Genomic DNA, 19,098 nt, shown 5'->3' with positions numbered 1-19,098 from the left:
CTATAGAGGAGCCCACCTGTGTTTTCCTCTTGTGCTCTGTGACTTGGTTATTTGCATTTAAATTCATTTAGAATTCATTTCAAATGTATCCTGGCATACACTGTGAGGAATGGATCTAATTTCATCTGTTTCCATAAGGCTATTCAGTTACCCCAATATTGCCTCTTAAATATAGTCTTTTTTCCCCTCGTGATTTGAAATGCTACCTTTATCAGAGTGTACTGTAAATATTTACTACATTTACTTACTATATACATTTTATACGTGAGTGAGTTTATTCTAGATTTTCTATCCTCTCATTGCCCTTTCTATTAATATGCTAATATCAAAATATTTTTAATTACCAACGCTTTATTTTCTATTTTAATATCTGATATACCAAGGCCCTTCCTTGTTACTTTTCTTTTTCTTGATATTTCTGGTTATTCTTGCTTGTTCTTCCAAATGGACTGTATAAGCAAGTTTTCTAAGTTTAGAAGAAAAAGATCTCCAAAAACCTGATGAATTCTTACAGGGATTTTTTAAAGTTCCTACATTAACTTAGGGAGAACTGACAACTTTATAATGTTGGGTTTTCATATTCGAGTAAATTGTATGTCTTTTCAAGCGTTCATGTTGGTTTTATCTCTTGCAGAAGTGTCATATAATTCCATATAGGTTTTAGACATTTCTTGCTAATTTTACAACTAGGTATTTTATTTTCATTTTTGCTGTTGTTAGTGGGTCTTCTCTTTGATTATATAATTTTTGTTTGTATATATAGGATTTTTATGTTACTTTTATAACCTGCTAAAGTTACAATGTTATAGCAGTACTAAATCCTCTTATTGTTTATAGTGGTTTTTCATGGATTCTTTTCAATTTGTATTATAATATGTAATATTATCTGCAACTAAACATAGTTTTGCCTTTTTCTTTTCAATTCTTTGATTTTGTTTTTGCTTTCCCATTCGTAACTGCATTGGCTAATACTTCCAACAGAATATTAAATAGCAGAGGGCATCCTTGTCTCTCTCTCTCTCTTCCCCTGCCTTCCTATCTGTCCATATCTATCTATATCTGTCTACATGCCTTCTAGTGCTTTGTAATTTGGCTACTTGCATTTAAATCACTAATCTACTTAGAATTTATTCTGAAATATTCTGTGAGAAATGTATCTGATTTTTACCCTTTTCCACATGTTAGCCAGTTCTCCCAATGCTGCAGATTTTAAATCATTTGATCATGTTAATGAAGTGAGAAAGGTGGATTCTTACTTTGTAAATCAGACCACCGTGTTTTCGTATGACCCTGCTAGCACACTGAGCACTGGAGACTTAGCCAGGTCATTCCCCTCACCCCTGTTCCCACTGGCATCCAGTGCTCCAACCCAGGGTCTGTGCAGTTTGCCATCTACACATTAGAGACTCTTCTGATGTTAGCTGCCAAGCACTGAGCCATAGAATCCCAGTTCAAGAGTCAGTAGTTTAGTGAGTTGCCTCCTCTTGAGCCAGCTGCCTAAGTTGAGGCAACCAGTCTCTTGGGGGGAAGAGAGAATTGCACACAGAGATCTGTATGCAATTCATCCCTACCCACACAGAGATTCATCCCTAGAATCTCTTCAGTGGGTGGCAACTGGGTTGCAGAGTGTGTCTGCTTTGGGATGAGGTGGGCAGTAGTTTTCTTTTCTTTTCTTTTTTTTTTTTTTTTTGGAGACAGAGTTTGCTCTTGTTGCCCAGACTGGAGTGCAGTGGTGCGATCTCGGCTCACTGCAACCTCTGCCTCCCGGGCTCAAGCAATTCTTCTGCCTCAGCCTCTCAAGTAGCTGGGATTAAAGGCGCCCACTACCACACCTGGCTAATTTTTTGTGTTTTTAGTAGAGATGGGGTTTCACCATAAAAGTCAGTCTGGACTTGAACTCTTGACCTCAGATGATTCACCCACCTCAGCCTCCCAAAGTGCTAGAAATTACAGGCATGAGCCAGTTTTCTTTCTTAATATATAAGTGCCTACCCAACATTTCTAATTTTGTCTCTTGGTTCTCAAATCCTAAAATATGAACTATCTGGTCCTTTACAGAAAAATTTTGCCAACTACTGCTGTAGATTACATATAATTTATTGGCTAAAAAATGAGCTTATTGACAACTGGATTTTGTTCTTCAATATTCCTTCCCATCATTTGTTTCCACAAATATAAACATCAGTTCTTAACTGTTATTTTCCTCTTATACTCATAACTAGAGTGTAAACTCCTTGAGGATTAAAATTTTTTCTTACTCAACTTTTGATCTTCTCATAAGAGTGCCCATAGTAGGTGCTCAAATGCATTTGTTGGATTAAATTGACTTGAATTTCCCTAAAATTATCCAGTTAAACACATTGCAGACTATTTTTTCTCTGTCACAGTAAGTTCTCGTTCTGTCTTTCTATCACTTTACTATTTCTTGCTGCTTTCCCTAGAGCAGAAAGACTCTTGTCCTGTTGACCTCAAATGAGACTCATCCCTGGTGCTGCCACTGTCACCTCTTATTGATTAAGTGCTTATATCTCTAATGCCTTGCTCACTTCCCAGCTCCCACATTCCTCCTCTCCTCACAATTATAATTATTTTACTCCCACCTGCAGACCCAGTAGCTTTATAACTTGCCTTAACCCTTTTGTTAGAAAGAAGTAGGTTATAAATTATAAACATAGAAAAATATAAAATGAATATCTTTTTCATGTTTAATTGTGGTGAGGCATAATTTTATAATAAATGAATTCCCAGGTCAAAGGAAAAGTATATTTTTTGTATTAAAACACTAAAGAACTTTCTAATAATACCACAAGTATATCAATATTTAAATAAATTACCCAAAGTTTCTTGTTAGAGTACAGAATAGTGTTGTTGCATCTGCCATTCACAGTTATATAATTTGTTAAATTTCTATAATAGGTTATGAACTATAGTAGAATTAAACCTGCAGTTTAAGGTGAAGAAATGTTTTCTAGGTTAAAATAATGACACTGTCATTTCAGAAACCAGGCGTAAATCCGATGAAGGCACTCCTAATGGCAGGCAGGGCACCCCAATTCTTATTCTCACCTCCTTTGCAGAAAGTATTTGTGTTCACTTCCTCCCTTAGTTCATTTTCTGCTGCTATAACAGAATATCACAGACTGGCTAAAGTATGAACAGTAGAAATTTATTTGACTCATGGTTCTCAAGGCTGGGAAGTCCAAGTTCAAGCAGCTGCATCCGCATCTGCATCTGGTAAGGGCTTTCTTGCTGTGTGATAACATGGCAGCAGGGCAAGCAAGCAGGCATGAAGCAGAGAGAGGAAATCGAGCCAAACTCACTTTTATAACAACCCAGCCTCATGATAACTAACTCACTCTGGAAATAATGACATTAATTCATTCATGAGGGACCCTCCATGACCTAATAGCTGCTTAAAGGTCCCACCTCTCAATATAGTAACAATGGCAATGACATTTCAACATGAGTTTTGAAGGGGACATTCAAACCATAGCACTCTTCTTTGTCCAGAGCTAACCCCTGACTTTTCAGGCTTTCTTGGGAGCTCTGTGGGGCTATCTTGTTCCCTGATCCTGCTGGCAGAGGCCCTGGAGCCCAAGAACTCCAGGCTGAAGTCCTAGCATGATTTGGACATGTTATTGATGCTTCTGAGGCTTCCTTTTCTCATTACAAAATTAGTGATGACCACTCTCATCTCTCGCAGCTGTTTGAGGTTTGTTTGCATGGTTTCTGTTGAAAAATGCTGAATATCATGACTGCTCCACAGTGAGTATTTCATGAATGTCAGTGCCTACCACACACCCAGTTTCTAACCGTCTAATCTGCCCTTTGTCGTGGTGGATTGCCCTAGCTCTTCTGTAAATTCAACAAGATACACTGCCATCACCCACCCCATCCTGCAAAGAAAAAAATAAGCAGAAAAAAACAACCTCTTGAGTGCTTTTGACACTTGTCAATCAAGTAGTATTCACCTCCTATTGCTCCCACGGATTTATGAGCCATTTGCCAAAGTAATTGGTGTTCATACCGCCTGAGAGACTGAGGGACTGAGAACTGGAGAGACCTTGGAGATCATCCAGTGTAACCATTTCATTTCTCACATGATGCCCAGCAAGGCCACATGGATTGCCCAAGGTGACGGAGCTAATCATGGCAGGATAGAGGCCACTTTGCAGGTTTCTGCCTTCCCAGGGCAGTGCCATTCTATGGCACAACACTATAGTTGTTCTCCCTCTGGGTAATAAAAGCCTGAAAGCACATGTCTAAATCTGGTACATTATCTAAAATTAAATTTGTACAATCACAGCACATTCAATTCAAGAAGCTCTGAACTTTAATTCACTTGAGTCATACTTTTGCAGACAGAATTTTGGCCAGAATGGATTCTAAGTTCTGATGACAAGCTAGACACATTGATTTGGCTTTGGATCTCCTTTCCTAAAAAGAAGGCAGTGAGACAAGTGCCACAATGACCAATCAAATCTGGCTGAGTAAATCTGTTATTTCAGTGAAGATTTCATGTTTTTTGCTATCATTAACCCTACAAATCTAGGCCCATAAACCCACTAATGGTGGTGCAAATGTGTATGATACTTAGAGAGTTTATCATTCTTTGATGATACCATTTAGAATCCATATTAGCCATTAAAAATGTTTAAGTTAGCTATTGTGTCCTCCAAATCTTCTACTGGCCTTTTCAGGAGTGGGGACTATTAGCTCCAACTATTTGAAAATGCTTTGTTAATTTTCTATGGCATTTACAAAGAGGTGAGTAGATAATGTTATGTTTTATCCTCACATATTTTTCTCTTCTTTTAAAACTGGTTTTGAAATATTTCTTTCCATAATTTCATATCAGAACTTTTTGGAGGGTTCTCCAAATCATTGTGGTTTTATTCCTGGGGGTTTTAATTTAGGGATGAATAATTTAAATTATTTTAATAAACCAACAAGTCCCTTGTAATATCTTTAATTAAGATGAAATAGACAGAAGTATATATCTCTAATAATTACCTTAAAAGGTGAATTGGATCTGACACAGCCAATTCTCTAGAATTATTATTAAAATGTGTGGATTAGATTTTCCAAAATATTTGTATTCTATTTTGAAAAATAAAGGTAAAATGAATACTTTGTATTGCATTTTTTAGCTCTAACGAGAGAGGGGAAAAGAAAACTTAATGAACACATAGATTTTTTTTTTAAGCACTAAGAATGTAGCCCAGACCTAGTCTGAACTTCACTTTTGTTTCCTGAGGAAATCAGGGATATGGACCACTTGTAGTAAAAGGACCCCTATGCGGCTTCACATAAATCTTTATAACTAGCATGTTTACACTGGGGTAACTGAAGGCTGATTCCCTTTAGAGAGCACAATCACAGCCACTGATGACCTCATGGCACCAGGCACCGAACAGGGTTTGTGAGTGTTTAACATATAGTGAGCCAAGTTCCCTGCCCTGGTCTTCTGATATGCTGGGCATGTTCTTGTGGCTGAGCCATGACTCCTCCCCAGGAAGCAAGACTGGTGTCACAAAGAAGGCGGGAATCAGTTAACATAACGTGCAGACACTTAATTTATAGAGTTACCAATAATCTCCTGCGTATAGTTCAAATGTCTCATTTATCTCTTTGAAACGATGAGAAGTATCTGAAATTGAACATTTGTTTGACCCAATCAGCAGCCTTTCAATGGCACATATAAGCCATTCACATCAAAATGTGAAGCAGGAGGAAGGCTGAGAAATTTAAGAGTAAACAACAGAGTAAAAACAGATTCTGAGCGAGGTACCTACCTGGAGAGACTTAGGAACCTAGAATGTGTGTTCTTGGCACAAAGAAAAAGGACCCTAGGGAGTGGTGAGGGAAAATCACAGAAAGAAGGATCATAGATTCCTAATGCGTGCTTAAGACAGAAGAGATGACTGAGACAAGCTGTGGACTGCAGGCGTGAATGCGATAGTAGGGCATCATTTATGAGGATGGGAGGAGAGCAGCATTGGCTCCATATGGTTTTGGGAAGTTTCCCATCTCCTATTTCTGTCACTCTTGCCAGAATGTGTCAACTGGTGGCTCACAGCAGTGTTTCTGAAAGGTGTTCCACAGATCACCTCCATAATCACCTGGGGCAGTTGTTAAGAATGAAGATGCTTGGGTCCGCCTCCAGACCTCCTGAATCACAATCCTTGGGGATGGGCCCCTGAATCTGCATTTTAGTCAAATTTCCCAAATGTACACTTAGCATTAGAATCTGAGCACCATTGGAGAGGTTCATTTGATGTGCCATGCAATGTTTTTCCTTTTTATAATATCTACTAAGACTTATATAACACTTCTATTTTATGAAGCACATTTATGTATATCATCTCATTTTATCCTCCCAGTAATCCTATGGGATATTATTATCCTAATTCAAAAGCAAGTAAATTAAGGCTCAAAACTTTTAAGTGACTTTCCCAACAGTCCATATCCAAGGAGTGGCTCTGGGGTTTGAAACAGGATCTGTGAATTTCAAATTTGGCATAATTTCCATCAAGATGCTCACTCTTACCTGCCTTTGTTGAAATTAGGTAAAGTGTCACCAGGTGAATGTGTGTGTGTTAGTCCAGGCCTTGGAACTGGGTTTACCATAATTGTAGGCCAAGTATTCAGGACAATAAACAGCCTCAGGGGCACAGGTCTTGAGAGTTCAAACCTATAAACCTTAAAGAGATGGAAAATATTACTCCTAGGAGGCTCACAGTGGTTCTTTATTCCATCAAAGCAAATTACACAGAGACATCATGAATTGATGCAAATTCAGTCCAGTCATTTCCCAATCTTTCGAGTGCTGCTACTCAATAACATGAACTATACTTGTATTTCTCATTTTTCTTTTTTACTTCTGTGATCCTCCTTTTTGTCATTTTGTGGTTTATTTCTACTTCTTTCCCTCTAGGTGTTGGGAGAGACATGAGAACAGAGATAAAACTGAATGAGTATTGGTGCCTGTCAGCAGCTTTGTGAAAAAGCAGTTGCAACTATCAGTTTATATCAGGTTTTGGAATTATTTGTGTGTTTCAATTATCCATGTTGTCTACATTCCCTATTATCTCAGCTAAGTATTACATTACAGTATTGACATAGCCTGTTAGCAAGTGTATTGCTGCTTGTTCAGTGCAATTGACTGTAACAATTTTCATGACTTTTTTTTAGACAAATACAGCACAAATTATCTCAAACCGACTCTGTTATTCAAGGGTTAATGATCCAACATGTGAGTTTTACAAGCCCTTTGCTCCTTCTCTGTCTCCCTCCTTTTCCCTGTATCCCTCCCCTTCCCTAGCTTTAGGTCATTTGGTTGCTTACTGGTGTCTCCACCAGACAATATATAACATTAAACTTAAATTAATCTTTTTCACCATAATAGTGACTCTTTTGTTTCTTTTAAAATGTTTACTTGTATAAATTCAGGGGGCACAAGTACATTTCTGATACATGGATACACTGTGTGGTGGTGAAATCTGGGCTTTTGGTGTAATAGTGTACATTGTACCCATTAAGTAATCTCTCATCCTCTACCCCGCTCCCACCCTCCCACCCTTCCGAGTCTCCAGTGTCTATTATTCCACCATAGTGACTCTAATGTGAGCTGTGATGAGAGAATAAGATCAAGAAGTATAAGTTTTTTCTGTTGTTTTTTTTTAATTTAAATTTCCAATCTTACCCTTTTCCTCCATTAACACAGACAAATTGAGTTAGTTTTAGCTATGTTATAGGAATATGGTATGCGAGTCCTGTAATTTTCAAAATTCTCTCATGAACTGCTAGGTAAATTGGGTGAAAGGGTTTCAGTTCCTTGATAAAGTATAGAATACACATTTCATTGATAGACCAAAGGGTTTAGAAAAACAACTGTAAATTGTCCAATAAAGCATCCAAGCAATTTAGCATGGTGTGAAAGTCAAGAATTAGCACCTCCAATAGGTGAATTTGAGTTTCATCTTTTCCCCCTGTTTTTGCCCACCCCTGTGGGAGGTGATAATGAATAGTGAAATGGTCAAGTTAGGTCTCAGCAGGAGGGAGAGGGAAGGGTGGCCAATGCCTTCAAACAAGTAAGGTGGCCAGATGTACTTTTCCTCTGCCTTTCTCCAGACTCTGGAGAAACTTCTCTTCCTCTTCAACTGGATGGGGTTGAGAGGTTTACTGAGTTATCTGCCTGACTCATGCTATTGCCAGCATGCTAGGCCTCCACGTGGAAAGTAAACAAAATCTCATTGCTATAGAACAAGGGCAAAAACTTACAGATGTTCCTTACTAGTCTTTACAGACCAAAGGCAAATGCCCGGCCCCTCTAAGGTACACCTCTGGACCTGAATATCCTCAGAGTATATAGGACTTGGTGTAGTTTCTTATTCAGCCAGGACCTGATATCGTGTTGCAGGAACATATAAATTAGTGTGGGTTTAGCTTTTGGGCAGAAGGAATCCATTTTCTAGCAGTGGGTTATTGGAGGGAAATCTCTCCATAACTTCTGGAACACATTCTCCTCTTTCTATGAATTATTCTAGTGAGAGACATAGGAATTGTGTTGGCTCAGAAGAATCCAGAACAAAGCAGAGGTCAATAGTCTGAAGAAGTATTCATGACTTCCACCAAAGAAATCCTGAGATCAATGGCAGAAACCATCTCTGGCTAATTTTCAGAGATGCATATTGTATAAGTTAGAATGCAGTATTGGCTAAGTAGGAGACAGTTTCATTCAGGTCTAGAGAAATAAGAAAATCTTTGTCAAAAATAGTAATATTTTAGAGTTGGTTCAAGTCAATATCCCAATCACGTGGCATTGTAGTCCACTCGGAATGTTAGCATACTTAAAATTTCTTCACTGGGTCATATTCTAAGTCTATTCAAGACTTTCTCCCTTATTCTAAACAAGAAACTCTATCATTCCTTTCCAAAAGATAAAATTAGAAAGATAATATACAAATAAAACTCAACATCATGACATGACCTCCAATTAATTTCAGACTAGGCTGGATTCACACTTGTCTGGGAGAAAAGTCTATTTTTGTAAGATAATAAAATTTATTTTGTTTTTTAACTTTAAGGATGAAGCCTTATGGGTGTGCATATATGTACATATGTATAAAATTCTTCCTCTTTCCATCAATAATGTATTGCTTTTGCCTCATTTTATTAATCTATAAAATGGGGTAATAATTGCTGACATATTTCAGAAGGCCTTGGCCAGCAGCATAAACATGATTTCATTTCCCAAGGTAACCTGAGAGTGAATAATAATCAAAGCATTCAGCCTAGTATAAGAAAAATAATATTGTGTGGACTTCACACTGCATGATTTTATTAAATCTAGACTTCATGTCTCCATGGCGAGTGGATCCCCAAAGCCCAGGCAGCCAAAATGTTCATGCTTCCTCTGAAAATAAAGTTAACAATATCTAAAGAACATACCATTTAATCCATTGTCATTGTTTTGCTGAAGAATTTAGTAGTGGTGTGTTTGGAGGGGAAGTCTGTTTTCTTTCAGATGTGCTATCCATCTTCCTCAGGCCCAGAAATTACATCCTAAATAATTAAAGTAACAATGCACCTGCACTGAGACTACAGCTAAACTGTCTTAATAGTGGGAATCTGCATGGTCCATGGAAGGGGCTGATGGCAGAATTAACCTTCCTTCCCCACAGAAGGCTGCTGAGTTTGGAATCATTTTCTTTATGGCTTTTCCTAATGTTCCTGAAGGAAAAGATCCACAACACCCCTGTCCCCAAATATTCATCCCGACACCATATGAGATAAGATAAGGTGATGATAAGGCTGCCTGACCTCTGTGTTAACTTTAGCAGTTAAAATTCTGTTCTTGTACCAGGAATTCTAATTTACCATGCACATCACAGATGCAAACGCGTCAGATATTAAACGAGTGAGGATTACTCAGATGCCCCGCTTTGCAGGCTTCCTTTGAAGACTCCAGGGGATATAAAGGCATTTAGCTGTTTCCTTTGCTTTCCCTCTAGAGGCATCTGGCTAAGTCAGGTGGTGCGCATTCCACACTCTCCCGTTTATTATATGTTCTCATTCTGCCTTGGCTTTTTCCCTTCCACTACTCTATCTTTCCTGGCCTTCCCCAGCATCTTTATCCAGAACCAAGCATCATGTTTGTTTCTGGGATTTCCGTCAGGATAAAGAAGAGAAGGAGCAGGCTCAGGTCAGGGCCACTGCCCGGAAATGGGGAGGTCTGCAACAACACAAATGCACACACGTGCAGCAGCCCGTAGCCTCCTCTCAAGGCACGCCCTGGCTTTGCACATCAAATGATGATAAAAGCCTTCTTCTGCTCAAGGAGTGAGCATGATGCAGCCATTCCCCAGCTATAAATTACACTGACCTCTTCCAGAAGACAGGCTCCTTCCCTTTCAAGGCTGTTGTAAAGAGGAAAATAGAGCTTGGTTAAAAAGTGGCAAACTGCTTGCTATTTGTCGGCATAACTCCCAAGTGGACCCCCCAAGGCAGAATCCCAGGCAAGTTGGTGCAAGTTCTCTTCAGAATGTGGTTCTCTTTTTTGCCAGTCACTGATGTGGATTCTCAGCTGACCTGCTGGAATGGTGTAAAGAACATATTTTCTTTGTCGGGTACAGGGGACAATTACACCGAGTAAGGCAAGCTCCAATGGCTGAGGGTCAAGTGCTGCCAGGATAGACCCATCCTGAAACATCTTCAGGCTCTCTATTCACTTCCGCAATGTGCATCCTAATTAGCATCCTGGCCCCATTTCCCCATCTGTGGGGTTTCTGCCTGTCTCTGCATCTGTAACCCATGGTGACCAGGGAGGGAAGGGAGATGTCTGCTCTCTGAGAGCCCAGCGGCAGACCTTCCTGCACACAGAAGCAGCAGGGGCAGGATGGGGGCAGAGGTGGTTATTGTGAAATATTATTTTTTCTCTTCTTCTCATATAGTTTATTCTTTCTATTAATATGCTTCTAGAGGGCAAGGAGAGGTTCATGACACCAGTACCAAGCCCTCGCTGTGAAAATTTGATATATTTTTCTCTGCTGTAAATATGGTTTATTTGGATTATTTTCCTTTTACAATCATCTTTTCACAAATAAAATAATAAAAAGTTTAAAAGTTTAAAAATATCAAAAAAGGGCATATAATGAAAAGGACCCTGATTTCAGTGTCCCTTCCTAGAAACAACTATTTGTAGCAATTTTTGTTTATTCTTCCAGAAATAGTCTGTGTATGTACATATTTATACCTAAGAAACTTATGTGTATGTCTAAATTTACAAGCGTTTCCTTGGGCCAAGCAACTGGAGCAGTGGGGAACAACTAAGGGATATTGCTCCTTATTATGGTTTTTATGTAGACAGCTTTGCATACACTGGCTGCATGCATTACCCTGGACCTGTCCCCTGTACCCATCTAGAAAGAGTCTTGTTTTTATTGTTGTTTAAATATATATATATATGTGATATATGTATATATATATATATTTTAGTAACAAAAAATAATAGTGCACATATATGCTATACTTCATCTTGTTTTTTCTTGTAGCAAAATATAACTTCAAGTTCTTTTGATATCAATAAATGAAGAAATACCACATAAAAATGAACACGTCTTAATGACAGTTTTCAAATGATGAAGACTAGGAAGGAAGGAAGGAAGGGAAGGATGCAACATAAAAGAGAAGCATCCTCAGCTATTTATGGCTGTTATTTGTCAAAATGTCTTTCTCTGGGGATCTGCATCTATCATTTTTCTTGTGCGGACAACAAGGGCAGTGACAGTGGGTTTGTTTTGATTGTTGCTGCAAAATCTAAATTTAAGGTAGCCAAACCCAGCTTCCTCAGCTGTTTTCTGTGTTAAGGACGTATGAGGTCTAAGGGGTCACCCAGGACCCTTCTGAAGGAGAGATGAGGCCTCTTCTCCCCACTGACTGGGCGATAAGGCCACCAGCAAAGCCAGTGGATGGGCTGCTGTTGCTGCTTCCGCAACCCCAAGTCCTCACCTTTGCTCCGAGTGGAGCAGGCAAGCACTTGGCTAAGGAAGGAGGAGGAAATGTGAGTTGTTTCGCTCCCACCCTGCGTCATGAAAGGAGAATTTCTGTCAATGTTTTCCTTTATTCCAAACAAGAGCTACCAGCGGAAAGTGTAGCTTGTTCTGATTTCCCTGCCTCCTGCATCATCATCACAAGGAGAAGAGAGGAGAGTCTAGCACATCTTAGTCCTGAAGGTGCACATGGGGCAGGAAAAGGTGAAAAGTGGGGGAGACTGAGTTCTGTCTCCATTGCATCCATACCTCCCTGCAACCCACAGCAAAACAGAACTAGGCCAGTGAGTAACCATGAGAGCTGCTGAGCAGGCAGTAGAGTGTGATGGAGGAGCACCATCCTAGGGAGCTGGAGATGGGACTGGAGCCCACCTCCACCCTCATCTAGCCTGGATATAGTGAACCTCAATGCCACAGAATTCTCACCTGTGAAATTCAGGATAGCATGATAGGGTTGCTGTAAGGGTTAAATGAGTTGGTATATATAGGACTGTCTAGTGCTTAATCAGTGTCTTCTTGAGTAATCTCAGCCTCTATGAGCAAGTATGGCTGAATTGAATATTCTAGATACAGTTGCTACCCTAAGTTATTTCTGAGACTCTTCCAGTTTGAACAGTGTTATATTGTGCACATCCAGAACATTGTTGTACATTCCAGGCTCAACTCATGGGGCCACCTGGGGCTGGCTCAAGAGAGGCCATTGTAGAGGGTAGCAAAGTGGGTCAGCACACTGGCTTCGATTCAGACAAGGATGGTGTTGACTCCTCCTTCTACCACCAGTTGTGGCATTTTGAGCAAGTCCTTATTCTTTCTCTGCCTCTGCATCCTCATCTGTAAACTACAGATAGTGACAATTTTTTTTTTTTTTTTTTTTGCAGAGTGGAGTGTTGAATGAGGTAATATGTATGAAACTGATAGATTAACACATAGTAAGTGTTCAAGAAAATGGTAGATATCATGCAGCTATTAGCCAGTGGCACACAGAATTTCAGAACTTGAAGAACTCATTGAGATTATTTAGTAAATTGTCCCCTGCATTGGCCTCACCCCTCACTCGTGAATGGGAAAGCAGATAATAGAAACGTTAAGTATTTCAACAAATGTTCTAGAGCCAGTTAGCTGCAGAATCAGGGCTAGAATCCAGGGGTTCTGAGGCCTGAGTCTGGGGTCTTTCACTCCCCACAGCTCTCCTTCTGCATGGCCGAAAGTGGATGCAGCATCCTTTTTAGGTTATCAATGTTTCATATTTCTTTGAAACTTTGGACAAGCAATTTTTGAAAAGGTTATGAGACTCAATACCAGGTACTGAATTCTTGTTTCCATCCTGAGGTTTTAGCTGACCATTTTTTTTTATTAATTCATTTTCTTTTATATGGCAAATTCCTGTCTGCCTCTTTCTGTCCTCCTCCTTGCCTAAGAAAGCCGATATGCCTTCCCTCCCCACTGCCCTTATTTTTTAAACTACAGTCTGCAGTGAAAACCCTCTTCTCTCAAGTGAAATGAAGCAGCTGGCACCTTTAGGGCTCTCCTATTATCATTATTATCATTTAACATTTATAAGTGCTCACAGTATGCTAGACACTATAACATACAGTACTAAGGAACTTGCCATCTAAATTAGACACAGATAGATCCACATAAAAGAGAAAAATAGAGGCAGGGGGTGAGTGGGAGAGCATGCGGCAAGGGAAAAAGTCAGAGTCGCTGCCGCAACACTTCAAACTCTTGCTGAGCCAATGGCTCTGGAAGTCTTAGGAAGACATATCCAATTTTTAGCAAAGCGAGATAAAATTGCCCCTAAAGGGATTGTGTGAAACACCAGGTCTTTTTTTTTTTTTTTTTTTTTTTTTCCATTTCTGCGGAGAATTTAGGGAAAGCACCTTCTTGTGAACAGAACTGTCTAAATCTGCTCTCTGCTGCCTTTTTCCATCAGCCCTCCTCAATCCCCCACGGCCCCCTCCCCATGCACTTTTGGTTTGAACTCAGAGAGCCAGCAGGGAAGCCAGGGAATAAAAGTGTGGGGTAGCCGGCATGTCTAATTCCATGACAGACATGTGGTGAATCTAACGGCCACCCCTGGAAGCATCTTTGATCTCCAGAGGCCTCTATGCGTTCTCTTTCCCCTCCTCGGGGTCAGAGCCTGTGGTGCTCCCCCATGAGGCTGCCCCAGAGCCCCACTAAATGTAATCTCCCCTTTCTGTGAGTCCAATGTTGCCCCCAACATTGGGGCAACATTGTTCTTACAACTCACTCTTGTTCTCCAAATTGTGACTCTTTATCTTCTTGATTATTTTTACTGAACAGATTTACCCCTTAGAACTTGAGAAGGGAAAGTGACATCATTCATCGCTACAGGGAAATATTTCGGCATAAAGCCAAATAGATTCATTATAATCAGAATGGGATCAATAGCTGAACACTCTAATGAACTAAGGCAAAAAATAGATATTTTAAGTGGTAACACTTCTAATAACCTCCTGTTCGTGAAGGTTGTCCAGGGGCTACCCAGAGAGACCCTCCCAACAGAGAGCATGCACTGGGAGTTGCCCAGCGTTCTTGTATCCTGAGCACTAATGGGCCTCTTGATTTTCTCTTTTTAGCCAACAGCAAATAAAACCAAGAGCCCTCTGTGATAGGAGCTAAGAGGGATAGGAAAATAGCAAAAATACATTTCCATCCTTGAAGGAACACAAATCAAACTAAGAACCTATTTCACTTGAAATACTAGATAGTGGGCTATACTCAGGGCTAAGTGAGGGGCAAGAAGACAAGTGGTGCAGGAGACAGAGGCCAGAGGGAAGGGCATCGTGCTGAGGGCATCTGCACCTGGCATGGGCTCAGCACCACGGAAATGGGAAAGGCACTACAATTGAGGCAAGGGGAAATGCTCTTCTCACCTTATTTTCTAGGTCTTTCTGTCTCTTTTTTGACTGGATGCATTGTCCTCTCAATTTTATCCTCTTTTTCATTCTAGGACGTAAATTGGTTTAATTCTGGAGCATTCCTTGGAAGCACTATTATTTTTAATTAAATTAAGCTCTAAGTTACAAATGCTTGGAAACCAGGCATGGACTGCAGCATTAGTTCAAGCCAGCCAAGAAGGAGGTTCCAAGATGGGATTAGCCCTGCAAGAGCAAATAGGGGAGGGGGCTGGAGCAGGCAGGGGCACTTGCAGACAGTTGTACAGTTCCAGCACCTGTGGAAGGAAGGAGGATTGGGATGAAAGAGGTAGCAACTGAGCAGTTTTAAGAAAGGTTCAGCCAAGTCACCGTAGAGTCCTCCAGCCAAGGTTGCCCATGGGACAGGAGGTTTGTTTTGCTGGAATGGACCTGCTTTAGGATTCCCACCACACTTAGCTGTTGACAGGAACAGGCAGTGGAAGGTGTGTAGTCACAGTGGTGGATCCAGAAAGGGAGCGCCTGGGGTCATCCACCAATTGTGATCCCACCTCAGGAGACAGAGTTGGTCACCACAACTGCCTTACTCTATGTCATTCCAGAGAGACAATCAAAAAGAATAGAGCAAGTGAGCTCTTGGCCTGCAAACCAAACACAGCATTTAGCACTGTTTCATACCAATAACTACCATTCAGGCATGTGCTAGGAACCGAATATAGTTACTGTGTTAAACCTCACAAATATCTTACAAGGTTGCTATTATTAACCTATTTTACAGACAAAAAAATGAGTCTTAGAAAGATTTTGGCCACACAGCAATTGTTGGTGGAGCCAGAACTTAAACCTAACTTCTGGTTCCAAAGCCACTAGGTATATTACTTCTGAAACCACTTCTTGATTGGAGCAATTTATATTTAATTACTGCTAAGAACTAAAGTAGTGTTATTTTCTTATACTACATCATTAAAGAAGAAACCTCTCATAAAATCATGTCAAACTTTGCATTTACTCAAGAATTTTGCTTGGAAAAAGACACCCTCATCCCTCAGCACTACCTTCCATTTTCTAGGGGACCAAAATAAAATTTTTGCCTGTGTGTTGAGACTGTGGCTTAAAAGTGCAGCAACTCCAATGAAATGCCCTTCTTATTTACATGGAGACAATTCCTCAAATGCACACATACTCTGTAATAATTGATATTTTCCAACCATGACCTGGCAACAAAGACCCAGCTCACAGCCATTTACTGTGCTAAGAAACAAAAGCAGCAGTGAAAAGCCTGCAAAGCTCTCTGAGGCTGGTGTTAATAAATGCTACCAGGTATGCCTATACATCTATAACTAATTCTAATAAAAGAGTTAAAACTAATTAAAAACTAATCTAATAAAAGAGTTAAAATCCAAATGGATGCTGTTTCAATTCCACAAAAAAAGATATTAAAACCACGAGCCTCTGAAAACCAAGTTAGCTTAATTACAAAGGAGAAAGTACAACCAAATCTGAGGATTAACTTGCAGAAATATGTCACGGCTGTTGGAAAATGTGGCTCTAATACTATAAGGTTTTCTCTTGAAAAGCTTAAAAGGACACTGTCAAGTTTGACAGGCCCAAAATGCAACACCCACACATACCCCCTGCAGGCAAATATTACATTTGTTATTTTAGCATGGCCTCTTGATAGATATTTCACTATCAGTCTTTGGAAATGATCTCAAGTGAAAAAGAAATAAATAAAAAACAGAAAGCTTTTCAGCTCTGATCCCCTGCTAGTTTGTGAGAATAGATTTGGCAAGAAGAGTGGCACCCACAATCACAACAAATCCAAGTAACCTGGTTGGTTTTCTTCACAGCCAGCTAAGTACTGGGATTTTAACACTATTACCACCCTCATTTTAAAGGGCTCCCAGCTCCTTACTGTCAAGAGAGCATTCTCAAAAAAACAAAAATGTATACAACAGTCATATCTTCAACCTATCATTCTACCCATTTCCTTTAAGAAAATCACTTCTTTTTTTTTTTTAAGCAATTGAAATGTGTAAGCAGACCCATCCCCAAAGGCTACCAAAAACATAAGGCTGTCGTAGTCACACTTCAATACAACAAAGGATACAACACTACAAAAGATTGTCATACATACACTAAGTAATATTTTAGGCAGTAATTTTCCTCATGCAGAAAGCAAAAATAAAAAAAAGCAACCAAGAGCTTCTATATCATGTGGTTTAAATTCAAAGAACCTAGGCATTAGTCCTCCAAGTTTTCAATTCCACATCATTAAATATATCCACAGTTAATCTCCACAAAGTATTGCTCTGATAATTCAACAATCATTCAGTACACCTGTATTGAGTACCTATCCAGGACTGCCAGTCCAGGGGAGGAGCACCTAGGAGTCACTACTTGCTCAAAAGTGTCAGTGTTTATCCATAAGTTACAGAATCAAGTTCAAATTCTTCAGCCCAGTATTCAAGGTTCTGCATAATTTGGACCGAACCTACTTTGCAACCTTTCTTCTCACAATTGGCCTCCAAGGCCTGTGTTGTTCAATGTAGTAGCCACAATTCACAAGCGGCATTCAGCACTTGAAATGTGGCTGCTCCAAATTGATAAATGTAATCTATATACAGGATTTTAAAATTGATTACACACTGAAATGATGGTGTTTTGGATATATTGGGTTACATAAAATATAAAATTAATTTCAAGGATTTCTTTTTTAGTACAGCTACTAGAAAATTTAAAATTGCACACATGGCTTTGATTGTGCTTCAATTGGACACAGCTGTTAGACCTTGCACTTCCCCCCTCACTTGGCTTGTTCTATTCTTTTCACCTTGACACAGCCACTTTCCAATCTTATTTAAATCCTATCCATCCTTCAAGTCCCTGCTCAAATCTCCTTATTCTAAGTCAGTATTGATATCAGCCTCTTTGAAAAGTGTCTTTTACTCTATGCATCTTCTATAGCATTTTCACCTTGTGATCTGTTTTACACAATTTGTATGGGAGTTGCAACCATCTCCATCCCACCTCCCAGACTGTATGACAGCTCTTAGAGGTCAGCTACCATGTCTAAAACATCTTTGTTGTCTGAAGTATTAGCACAATATCTTGCATGAGGAAGATAATAAATATTTACTAAGGATATGATAAATAAATGGATGGATAAATACATGAATGAAAAAATGGATATATGAATCAAGACAGTGTGGTATTGGTGAAAAAATAGACATGCAGATGAACGGAACAGAATAGGGAGCCCATGAATGAACCACATAAACATAATCAACTGATTTTCGACAAAGGTGCAAAGTCAATTCAACAGAAAAAGCGCAGTCTTTCAACATGTGGTGCTGGAACAATTGGACATCCATATATGAAAAAATGAACCTACACATTGACCTTTTTATCTTTCACAAAAATTAACTAAAAATGCATCACAGACATGAATGTAAAACGAAAAACTACAAAGGTTCTAGAAGAAAACAGGAGAAAATCTACATGACCTTGGATTTGATGGTGAGTTTTTTGATATTACATCAAGAGCATAATCAATGAAAAATATTGGTAAGTTGGACTTAATTTTTCTAAAATTCTGCTTGTGAAAGACACTGTTAAGAGAATAAGAAGACAAGCCACAGTCTAGAAGAAAATATTTGCAAACCACATACCTGATAAAGGAGTTATATTCAAAATATACAAAGAGCCTTTAAAACCAAACATAAGAAAAAGAACCCAATTTAAAAATGGGCAAAATATCTGGAGACACCATACCAAAGAAGATATACAGAAGGCAAATAAGTGTATGAAAAGATGTTCAGCATCATTTATCAGAAGGTGAATGCAAATAAAACAATGATACATCACTCCTTACATAAAAAATAATAATTTGTCACAGATTCGAATGTAAGAGATGTAAAATAGAAAACACTTAAAAGGAAACACAAGTAAAATTTTATGACCATGAATTAAGCAATACTTTCTTAGATATGACAACAAAAGCACAATCCACAAAACTAAAATATATAAATTGAGCTTCATCAAAATTAAAAACTTTTATGCTGCAAAAGACACCATCAAGAAAGTGAAAAGACAATCCAGTATGAGAGAAAATATTTGCAAATCATATATCTGATAAGGAACTTGTA

This window comes from Pongo pygmaeus, chromosome 17, assembly GCF_028885625.2.
Source record: "Pongo pygmaeus isolate AG05252 chromosome 17, NHGRI_mPonPyg2-v2.0_pri, whole genome shotgun sequence".
Lineage (NCBI taxonomy): Eukaryota > Metazoa > Chordata > Mammalia > Primates > Hominidae > Pongo > Pongo pygmaeus.
Note: the sequence above shows the minus strand (reverse complement) of the source record.